The 11,225-nt window shown below is 41.1% G+C and overlaps 1 protein-coding gene and 1 long non-coding RNA gene across 3 annotated transcripts in view; one reads left to right on the forward strand and one right to left on the reverse strand.

Annotated features, from left to right (window-relative positions):
• TRPM3 (transient receptor potential cation channel subfamily M member 3) overlaps positions 1-11,225 on the reverse strand; it is a 514,687-nt gene that overhangs the window by 223,850 nt on the left and 279,612 nt on the right. The window lies entirely within an intron of this gene.
• LOC142493619 (uncharacterized) overlaps positions 6,681-11,225 on the forward strand; it is a 30,143-nt gene continuing 25,598 nt past the window's right edge. Inside the window, exon 1 of the long non-coding RNA XR_012801164.1 lies at positions 6,681-7,055. This is a non-coding gene — a long non-coding RNA (uncharacterized LOC142493619). The remainder of the gene's footprint in view (positions 7,056-11,225) is intronic.

Raw genomic sequence — 11,225 nt, forward strand, 5'->3', positions numbered from 1 at the left:
AGGTAGGGGGCTAACTTTAGGGGTTTTATCGGTTAGAGTATGCGGTTACCTTTAGGGGTTTTAGTGTTTAAGGTAGGGGGCTAACTTTAGGGGTTTTAGCTAGTATTACGGGTTAACTTAAGGGGGTTTAGGGTAAGGGCTAAGGACAGGCACTTACCTTAGCCAGTGAAGTGGCCGGTGGCTGAGTGTTCAGGCAGTGAGGTGATTTGTGACCAAGCGCTGATGGTCATTTGGTCATCCTAGACCGCCCTTAAGAACGTGACTTTTGGGGAACTGACTTCACTCTGCGGTAACTGAGCATAGCATAAGGAAGCACTCACTGCAGCAACTGAGCATAGCATAAGGAAGCACTCACTGCAGCAACTGAGCATAGCATAAGGAAGCACTCACTGCAGCAACTGAGCATAGCATAAGGAAGCACTCACTGCAGCAACTGAGCATAACATAAGGAAGCACTCACTGCAGCAACTGAGCATAGCATAAGGAAGCACTGCAGCAACTGAGCATAGTATAAGGAAGCACTCACTGCAGCAACTGAGCATAGCATAACGAAGCACTCACTGCAGCAACTGAGCATAGCATAACGAAGCACTCACTGCAGCAAGTACTTTGATCATTGAAGAGGTACCTGTTCTAATGTACATGTTAGGTTCTAGATCATTCTGAATAGGCTCGAAAACGTCCATGATGATGTCACCCGTCATGCCAAATACATTAACTTTAGCTCTATAAATTCTCTCTCTTTTTCTCCTGGGTCTTAGTCTTTTCTCAAGAATATCAAGCATTGCCAGGTAGCGTCTGCCAATCAATAGAGCAGCAATCGCAGCCATGGCAACAAACAATATGTGTTACAAATTCTGGGTTCTTACTGGACGGATTAGTGCCTGGTCACTACAGGGGCATAATGATGACGGTTTCTTAAGAACGCTAAATTTGACACTCATACAGTATAAGACTGGTGCACTTGAACGTGTGAACGCCCACGTCTAGCTCACTTATATAAATTGGGAATAGATAAGCTTCGGCTCTGCCCGTCAAGTCGTTAGGGTAACAAGTCTTAGCCAAACAGTGTTTCATGACACTTTTTGGTCAACTCTAAAACAGAGTCTTAATCTTCCGAGGCGCAGACCGCCATCTTGTGCTTGTGAAATGAGTTTACACTGCGACTCCACTGTTGTTCGCCAACTCTGAATCGGCACCTAAGTAACATTATTGAACTATCATGTGCATTCAGATTCCCTCGCTTAACCAGAGAAGTCTGAAAAGGCGAAGATTAATTGATAATACTTCTGGTGCCATAGAGAAAGAAGACCAACGCGTTGCATATCACATTGTATACAAATGCATTGCTAGCCCCCTGGCAACACAGTGGTTAAACACACCTCATCACCCTTTTGTTTCAAAGTGCTCATATGGCCCAAGCAGTGTTGTGCAGGTAATATTATAGGACACAACACATACAATACTACAATATGAAATAGGATGTCCGGGAATCCCTGCCCTATAGTATTTTGCAAATGGTCATGGGAACATTTGGTCTCTTTTGGTCAAGTAACCAAGAGAGAAGAAACACACTTTAAGTTGCATTGACTGTGTGCGCCAATGATCAGCTGTTTTATGCAGTGTGTGGGAAAAGTGTATTGGAGTCACAAAATGGCTTGTGGATAAGACTGCTCACATCCCTTTAACAATTGTAACCAATATCCATTAGAATCTGAAACTTCATTGCCCCGTGTAAAGTCGGGCAAAGTACATATTACAAGATCAAAACTTTTTGTGCATAAAAAAAATACATAAAACACATCTTCTACCAAAGTGCAGTTAAATATATAGATGTTCCAATACACAGCATGCAGGCATGTATACAGAAGTAGAATTGTATTGATTATATCCTTTCCATTCTGGAAAACTAATGTAAAGTGTTCGGATTACAGCATTGTAAATAATGTTAAATCCAATTCTATTCTGGGGTTTTAATGGTACTCTATACTAAACATGTCAAAGTAAATCTAAATCAATTATTTGTCATTCTGGAAAAATAGGTTCACCGACTTCTGTAATTGAAAAGCAACCTCGGTATTCTTTTCACAGCCAGTCAAAGCTATCATTTCATTTAATGGATCCTCATTACTCACTAGTAGCTCTGTGAAAAATAATAACAACTAAAAGTTATATTTGTGTCACTGATGACCACTGCAAAGCCCCCACAGACTGCTTAACAAGTAACAGGTTTTAAACTATAATAAAAGAAAAACGGCACAATTAAAAACAATCCAATTTAAAAGTAATTATATTTTTAAATGAATGACATATTAACATGTTTGAAGCTATGGACCTACATACAATATAGAGCAGTTTGTACAGAGTTCGGTGTTGATGGTATTACACTTAACACACTATCCACTTTCTCTATTTATCCATTCATCCCCATAATCAAACTATCGAAAGAGATGTTTGCAATACACTAGGAATAACAAACAGCGCTATCAAGTTGCATGACATATAAAAGGATAATACTGTTTACCTAATACACTGGTATATTATTCAGTTACTGCTTGCAGTCACCTTTAAATTGCAGAGTTTGTACCTGAGCTCCAGGCAATGTCAGTGTGGAAGGCAGTCCTCTGCAGTGTGACTTTCACATTACTTTGCCGCTGACCACTATGCTAATAACATATTCAGGACCGCCTACTGCACAAGCCACTCACGCTATACTTACCCAACTGATGATAAAATAATCAATGAATTTGAGCCTATTAGCTACTTGGAATGTGCCGCTGTGGGATTAGCCTCATTAAAAGTTCCACAGACATTCATGTCAGGCCCCAAAATACACTGCATGATTTGAACATCTAATCTGACGCCAAAAGAAAAACAAATCCCCTAAGAGCTTGGATTTAACTGGCACAAGCCCTGACAGGCTGTTTTTTCTCTCTCTCTCTCCCCACCCTCAGAAAGAAAGCATGTGAAAGTGTGATAAGGTGTACTGGCCTCTGGAAGCTTAGCTCTGAAAAGCAAATTCTTCAAAAGAAACAGTGTGCTAAAAGCTGCAAGGAATCTGCACACACAAGAGATATTATTAATCTCCAAAGAATGAAACTAGTGTGTTTACTGGACGCCTGATGTGAAACTATACACAGTATACATTATATTGCACATGGAGAGGTTGGAATTACAGCGATCAAGGCTGAAAAAAGAACGATTCATTATTTGTCTGAAAAATATAGCTAAATTATCACTGACACAAAATGTGAAGAATACAACTAAAAAAAACAAGTACTTATTTAAATAACCAATATACAGATTGCCCTAAAAGAGGACATATATTCTGCAGATGCACTTGACTTAACGTGGACACTCCAGAAAATAGTACTGAAAGTTTAAAGTCAAACTCGGTGCTATTGTAGCTTAAGTGCCACAACAAAAAAACGGATTATTCTCCAATCAAGTATCAGCGGCTTATGGACTTTCCTAACATTTACTCTACCATGTGAGTAAAGAAAGAAAATTCTGGAATTGTGAGAAACTAAACCCCAATTGACATGTTAACATATTTCAGATGGCATGCTCCAGTTAAGTAGAATGTTTTAGATGCAACCAATGGAAAGAACTCCACAGTTTCCCCATTAAGAACTGAGCTTGTGACCATTTCCAATTAAATCCCATAAATCTAAAGTAACAGCCTGAACATGAAATTCTCTTCAAATTATTTTATCCTTTCATGGGGTAGGAGCTCTGAGCTCTCCTCCCGGCTGGGAGAGAGAGACGTGCTCAGTCCCTCATGGGCTGAGGCACTAATTCAACACAGAGAGGCCTCACTATTACCAGCAGGCCAGTACCATCCAGAAGCCAGGGATCTACCTTATCAACTAAAGCATTCGCTGTAACAACATCGCAGTGGCAGCTATAATAAAGATCATCCTCATTAATACTTCTGGCTCCACGGCAGCCTGTATGGAGGGAGTATTGTAAGTAAGGACTGTCATAGCGGGGACCGCCTCCAGTCTTCCTGAAGCCATCTATGTGAAGCCCCCTATGTCTGGAGGCTCTGTCACCAAGAAGAACCGGAGGAATCCCTAAAAGTCTGCCTGTCTTCCCCCACACAATCTCGGGTACCTCAGCTCTCCTGTGCCAAACAGTTAACCAGCACTACACATAGCAATAGCCATGACTAAATCTCCCAGAGGGGGGGAACATGTAGGGAACATATGGATGATCTTGGCATGTCAATAGGAAACAATTGGTGCTGTTGGTCAGTGAGGCTCAACTCCAGTCCTCAAGAACCCCCAACAGGTCAACTGTAAATCTGTAATACTAGCAATAATAGGAATAATCACTATTTAGTAAGCAATGCATATGACAAATAGTTATGACCTCTTTTTAATAATACGAATAAAATCACTGAAACTTTATACCATAGTTTTCTTCCACTCTATAATATCCAATTAAAAAAAATAAACAAAGCAGTGAAGTGAAAACATCCAGGTATTCATACTTGAATGACCCTGAAAACCTACATCAAAAACATAAGTTAATTGATAAATGTATCATTCCTAATAAATACTCTTACCGACGGAGAAGTGACTAAATTGTGTTGGCAAGGGGTAGTACTGTATGTCTAACGAGGGCTATAAAAAATCCCCATAGGATTGCACTTGCCCCACAATATTCAAATTGATTTCCGAGAGAGAGCGTGGGGCCTCTGTGTCTCTTACCTCCTCTCCGGCTTCTCCAGACACGCATCGCTATGATGTTGTGATGTCACATGACACCACAGAGAGGCTAATAGTGGGGGTGGGGGGAGTGAATGGACTGGGCGCTTCCCAAGTGATAACAAATATAAGAATAGTGTTATAAGTGAAACACAAAATATACACACAAATACACCTTACACCAAAAAAAGTGAATTACAAATATTAAGTGTAAATTGCAGCTCAACTTCCTCTTGTGGGACAGTTCCAAGTCCCAGGATATGGAGATTTTTTTAAAAAGGTAATAACAATAAGTGTTGCTATTCCACTATATGCATGCCATTGTCATTATATGCATTTTATATTTTATTTTGTTATTGCATATTATTAATTATGTCTTATCTCTCTTCTTCCTCTAGTCATCTCTCCATTCTTTTAAATATCTTTTAAATATATTTTATATACTTATTTTATGTTCATGAAATAGGTATGCATATACAGGGGGTATACACCTTTTTATTCTTAGGATAAATGGATTATTATTACCTGTGTATTATGCTTTTTAAACTTATCTATATTTGTGTTTAGTATTTAATAAAGAATAATGTATTTTATGTGATAATGCAACTACTAATGGGTTTTGGACCTCGCGCTATGTGCAAGCGCTGAGGGGGTTAATATTATATATATACTCTCAAAACTATTTAATTAAGGGACCTATATATAGCACTAAGGTACTCTTATGCAATTACACTCCTGACGAAGCAGTTTGCGAAACGCGTAGAGTTGAATGAGAGGACTGACGCTCAGAAGGACTGGCAAACCTACTGCTGTTACTAGTTCCAGTTTGGCTTCACACCCTTAGCTGTGACGCGGGAGCGGAAGTGACGCGACGGCAGTGACACATGTGGAAGCCCACGGCGAGGAGCGAGTGAGACACTGGGACACAGCTCCAAATTGTCCTTTCTGCCGGCGGTTCTCTCCACCATCCTTTTAATATATGGAAATGTGAGTTTCCTTATCATCTGTGATAAACATGCAATATATTGAGTTGAAATAGTATGCACTATTGTGGTTTCCTTTATTCACATAACGCATCCATCCATTGAGGGATATCCTGATACCAGAGGCTTTAAAGGGCTCCAGCCAGAGAGAGAAGGATCTCTGGCACGTGATATATTACAGCGATTTTTGTGAGTTTTAGTCTTGTTGACATATAATACATCTACAGTTATTACAGTCTGCACTATATATATATTTTTCTCTTCTATATACCACAGAGAGGCCCCCGCAGAGAGCAGGTAGGAGGTACGTGGGCGCGACTTCTAAAGTTTTCTCACCCCTGCAATCAAGTATCAATCAGTATAAAGTTATCCTTTGCCTATTTGAGGATCACCTAATTACTCACTAATCACAATAAAACTACTTTAATCAACACTTAAAGTCTCAGTATCTCAAAGAATCCCTGTAACACCTGATTAGTCATCTTATGAAAGGTATCTAAACACCCACTGTACCCAGCACTTATCTCCTAAGGTTCTCCATCAGTAACATGCAACTAGTCTTGAGGTTCAATGAAGAATCTTATTGCTCTTTCTTTTGCTAACGATCAAATCATCTTCCTGTCTAAATGCATTCCAGACTTCTGATGTTTTCCATTGCAAACATGATACAAGTAGTCATTTTAAAGTACTTAACATAATGTTGTACCCATGACATATTTGCAAATGAGCAGTACATCTAAATGTAATTGCTCCACAAAAGGGTAATAAACTGTAGCATGCCTGAGCTCTCATTCCTGTGCATGGAGTATTTGTGGATCAGGGCCAGTGTTTTTTCTTCTGCCATAATGTCCTCTAAATAAAGAGTCATGTTCAATAATGGCTATTTTTTAGTCAACCCATATACATTCAAATGTGTTTATATGTAACCACGTTCTGGATGATTGTATTTGGTTATAACATGTACAGTAATTCTTTTTCAGGAACATCAAGCAGAAAACCCTTGACAGAGACTACACATCCCCTGAAGAAAGACCATGGTGAGGAGACGGTGAACCTATTCCTCACCACGGTTCACCCAGAGGAGTAGGCCGTGCCTCCTCCACCTGTTCCAGCCGCAGCTCCATCCACAGCCACAACTGCCCCAACTGTACCCACCGCTGCACCAGTCGCAGCTCCAGCTGTCCAGGTCACAGGTCAAGTTGCTCCAGCTGCACCAGCCACAGCTCCAGCTGCACACAGGTGCAACATATCTGCACATCTATGAGAGAATACACTAATGGTCCATCACGTGGCACTGCTGGAGATGCAGCTTCTCGGGTTCCACAGTATCTTGGCCCAGCTGGCAAGGATATAGACTAAGGTCAGGAGCTTGCAGCCCACTGCCACCCAGCATCAGCATGCATGCCAAGCAGCAGCACACGAGTGCCACGCTGAATGGCATGGTGCAGATGGTGGCAGCCCTCAATGGGCTAACATGGGCAATGCAGCAGGGAGTGGAGGGAGTCCACGCTCCCCTCCAGTGCTCTGACTTTCATAAATTCCAATTCTCCATCAATTATATTTAAAAATGTAGAATTTATGGGAGATTTTAGATGGCGGCCACAGAATTCTTTTGTAGCATGTCAATGTAATGGTGATGGACACAAATGTGTTCTAGCTGCACATCATTGTGGCATCCCTGGAATGGAACTCCTCATGTTCACATCACTAAAAACACTACCAACGCCTGAAAAATTAAACTGCATGTTTAAGCCCTCCCCACCCTTGTGGTGTTGGTTACTAATATAATCTAAGCAGTTAATAATAAGCAGTGGATTATAGGCTCTTCCCGGTGATAACACATGGAACTAAGTGGCGGGGATATAAGAGTCAGAGGGAATATTCTGGAAGGTTAGGTTCCAGAAGGAGAGGAGAGTAGGAGGCTGGAGGAAGCAGGTGCTTTCCCCAGCCTTAGTACGCGCGCCGTCCAGGGGCATGTCTGGGGGCGGGCCAGTGATGTCATGGAGCTGGTTCGCCCTCATTGGGCGAACCGTTCACGTGACCGGCCCTCCACTCCCCTCGGCGCCAAAACGCAAATTGAGCTGTCTCCTCCTCCTCCGCATGCGTGAGGAAGCGCCTCCTAAAGCCGCCCTCATAAAGGGTGCTGGGGGTAAGTCCGCTGCCTCAGTGCGGCTCAGCAAGGGTCAGCGGCTAAGCGCTGACCATGCCCGCGGCCTTAGGTTTCACTATGTATATTTATTTCCCCAATACACAGATACACCAATGTTACCTCCCTAGGGAGCTGGGCCGGGAGGGCTACACTTGATACTGTAACTAAGGATCTTACAGAGGTTAAAAAATGGCCATGCCCAAGAAACCCCCTAATTGCGATATTTAAAAAAATATACGGTGTATTTAAATGAGTGTTTATTTCTGTCTTATTTGGGAAATGTACAAAGGAAAAAGTTGGTCACCATAGGCAAGCTTTCAGTTTTGTATAAAATGACTGCACTTGTTAGTTAGAAGGCTGCATTTCATTATAGCCTGTGGAATTTCATTACACAGTGCATTCCACTGCTCTGCCACAGCAGGCCCTTGTAACAAAACTTGCTGATTATTACTTACACATTGTTTCAATGTGATTTCTTGAAGGATTTCGTTTAATACTGATTAGTGCTTTATTAAGCTGTGGATAATTAAAGCCTTAAAGCTTCATTAGCAGCCGTTCAATAAGATGGATCAATAGGTTTTCATTTTAAGGTCTCCAGTCTCCAGCTGTAAAAGGGTTTGTGCAAATGATGAAAAGGTAGAGACCTTGTGGATAGAAATTAGCAGTGGAGGTAAAAGTATAAAGAAAATGTTTGTAGGGATATAAACCACCAAATATCTGTAAGATTGAGGAAGCCAAAATACTTTGCAAATGGAGAAGGCATCAAAACTAGGTAATGTTTGCATAATGGGTAATTTTAATTATCCAGACATAGACTGGGGCAATGAGATTAGCATTACAGCAAAAGGAAACAGGTTTTTGGGGGTCTTAAAGACAATTATATGACCCAGATTATTGAGGAACCAACCAGGAGAGGGGCAGTTCTGGATTTGGTAATATCAAACAATGTAGAAGTAATAGCAAATATTCAAGTCCTGGAACATTTTGGTAACAGTGATCATAACATCGTATCATTTGAAATAAATGATCAAAAAACAGATTACTTGGGTTCAACAAAGACATTAAACTTTAGAAAGGCAGATTTTAATAAACTGAGGTCTAATCTACAAGTCATACATTTGGATGATGCTTTTGCAGGGAAAAATGTGGAAGATAAATGGGCAGTCTTTAAAACATTGTTAGAAAAGCACACTTATCAGTGTATACCCTTGGGTAATAAGTATAAAAGAAATAAGTCAAAACCAATGTGGCTAAATAAACAGGTAGGGGAGGAAATGGACAAGAAGAGGAAGGCGTTTCGATTCTTGAAGTCAGAAGGGACGGAGATATCATATCATAATTATAAGGAATGTAACAAAAATTGCAAAAGGGCAATCAAATTAGCAAAAATGTATAATGAAAAAAGGATTGCAGTAGAAAGTAAGATCAACCCTAAAAAGTTCTTTAAGTATCTTAATAACAAAAAAATACGAAAATAAAATATAGGACACTTTCAGAGTGAGATGGGCAGGCAGATTATTGGAGATAAAGAAAAAGCAGAGGTATTAAACAAATTCTTTGCCTCTGTGTTTACCAGGGAAGAATCATTTTCAATTGTAGTGCTGCAGGAGGAAGCCACAACCTCCATATTAATGAACAATTGGTTAACTGAGGAAGAAGTTCATAGGCAGCTTGAAAAAATTAAAGTAAATAAGGCACTCGGCCCCGATGGCATACATCCAAGAGTTCTCAAGGAGTTAAGCTCAGTAATAGCCAAACCATTATATTTAATATTCAAGGACTCCATTTCCATAGGCTCAGTACCACAAGATTGGCGTAAAGCAGATGTGGTGCCTATATTTAAAAAGGGAGCTAGTAGATCACAACCGGGGAATTACAGACCTGTAAGCCTGACTTCAATAGTGGGGAAACTACTTGACGGTTTAATACGGGATAATATTCAGGAATACCTAATGGAAAACAAAATAATTAGTAATAGTCAGCATGAATTTATGAAGGATAGATCTTGCCAAACTAACTTTATTTGTTTCTTTGAGGAGAAAGTAGTAATTTAGACCAGGGTAATGCAGTTGATGTTGTCTACTTAGATTTTGCAAAGGCTTTTGATACGGTTCCACACAAGAGGTTGGTGTACAAAATAAAGCAAAGTGCATTCAGTAATAATATATGCACCTGGATTGAAAACTGGTTGAAGGACAGACAACAAAGGGTTGTCATAAATGGAACTTTTTCAGGTTGGGCAGTACTGGGACCCCTGCTTTATAGTAGCTGCAAAGGCAAACACGATCTTATCTTGCATTAGGCTGCGCTTATAGTGCCGGCTACGGCTACAGCTACGGCTACGGATGACGTCTCCCGTCTCCGTAGCCCAAGCGAAAGTTGTAATTTGAGTTTGGGAGACATATCTAGCTACAAGGGGAGTGACAGAAGGCAGAGGGGTGGGGACAAGAGCAAGGGGGAAGGCTGAAATGGAGAGGAGTTGTAATTTCTGTTTGTATGCTGAATTTACAGTACTTTTACTTTAAATTACAGGAGAATTTACTATTTTAAAGTTGTTCATATTGTGTGTTTTGCTTGACACACACACACACACACACACACACACACACACACACACACACACACACACACACACACACACACACACACACACACACACACACACACACACACACACACACACACACACACACACACACACACATACACACACACACACACACACACACAATCAGAGCCAACAGAAATCATGGGGCCCAGGACAAATGAAAGGAGCAGGCCCCCCCCCACCCATAGCGCACCTACCACAGAAAAACAAATTTTAGCGTACAACTTTTACTTAACCCCCCAATACATATAAAAATACACCCCACCCCCCAATACATATAAAAATACACCCCCACCCCCCAATACATATAAAAATACACCCCACCCCCCAATACATATAAAAATACACCCCACCCCCCAATACATATAAAAATACACCCCACCCCCCAATACATATAAAAATACACCCCACCCCCCAATACATATAAAAATACACCCCCACCCCCCAATACATATAAAAATACACCCCACCCCCCAATACATATAAAAATACACCCCCACCCCCCAATACATATAAAAATACACCCCACCCCCCAATACATATAAAAATACACCCCACCCCCCAATACATATAAAAATACACCCCCACCCCCCAATACATATAAAAAATACAACCCCAATAACAAAACGCTGCACCCGGTGCCGGGTCTCTTGCAGCGGCGGAAGTCAGCTGGGCATAGCTTCCGCCTTGCCGGCGTGAGAGGGAGGCCCGGCGCACACACGAGCAGCCATTGTGGGACTGAGAGATGCCTGCAGTGGGGCAGGGCTGGCACC

The sequence above is a fragment of the Ascaphus truei genome, chromosome 1 (genome assembly GCF_040206685.1).
Source record: "Ascaphus truei isolate aAscTru1 chromosome 1, aAscTru1.hap1, whole genome shotgun sequence".
Classification (NCBI taxonomy): Eukaryota; Metazoa; Chordata; class Amphibia; order Anura; family Ascaphidae; genus Ascaphus; species Ascaphus truei.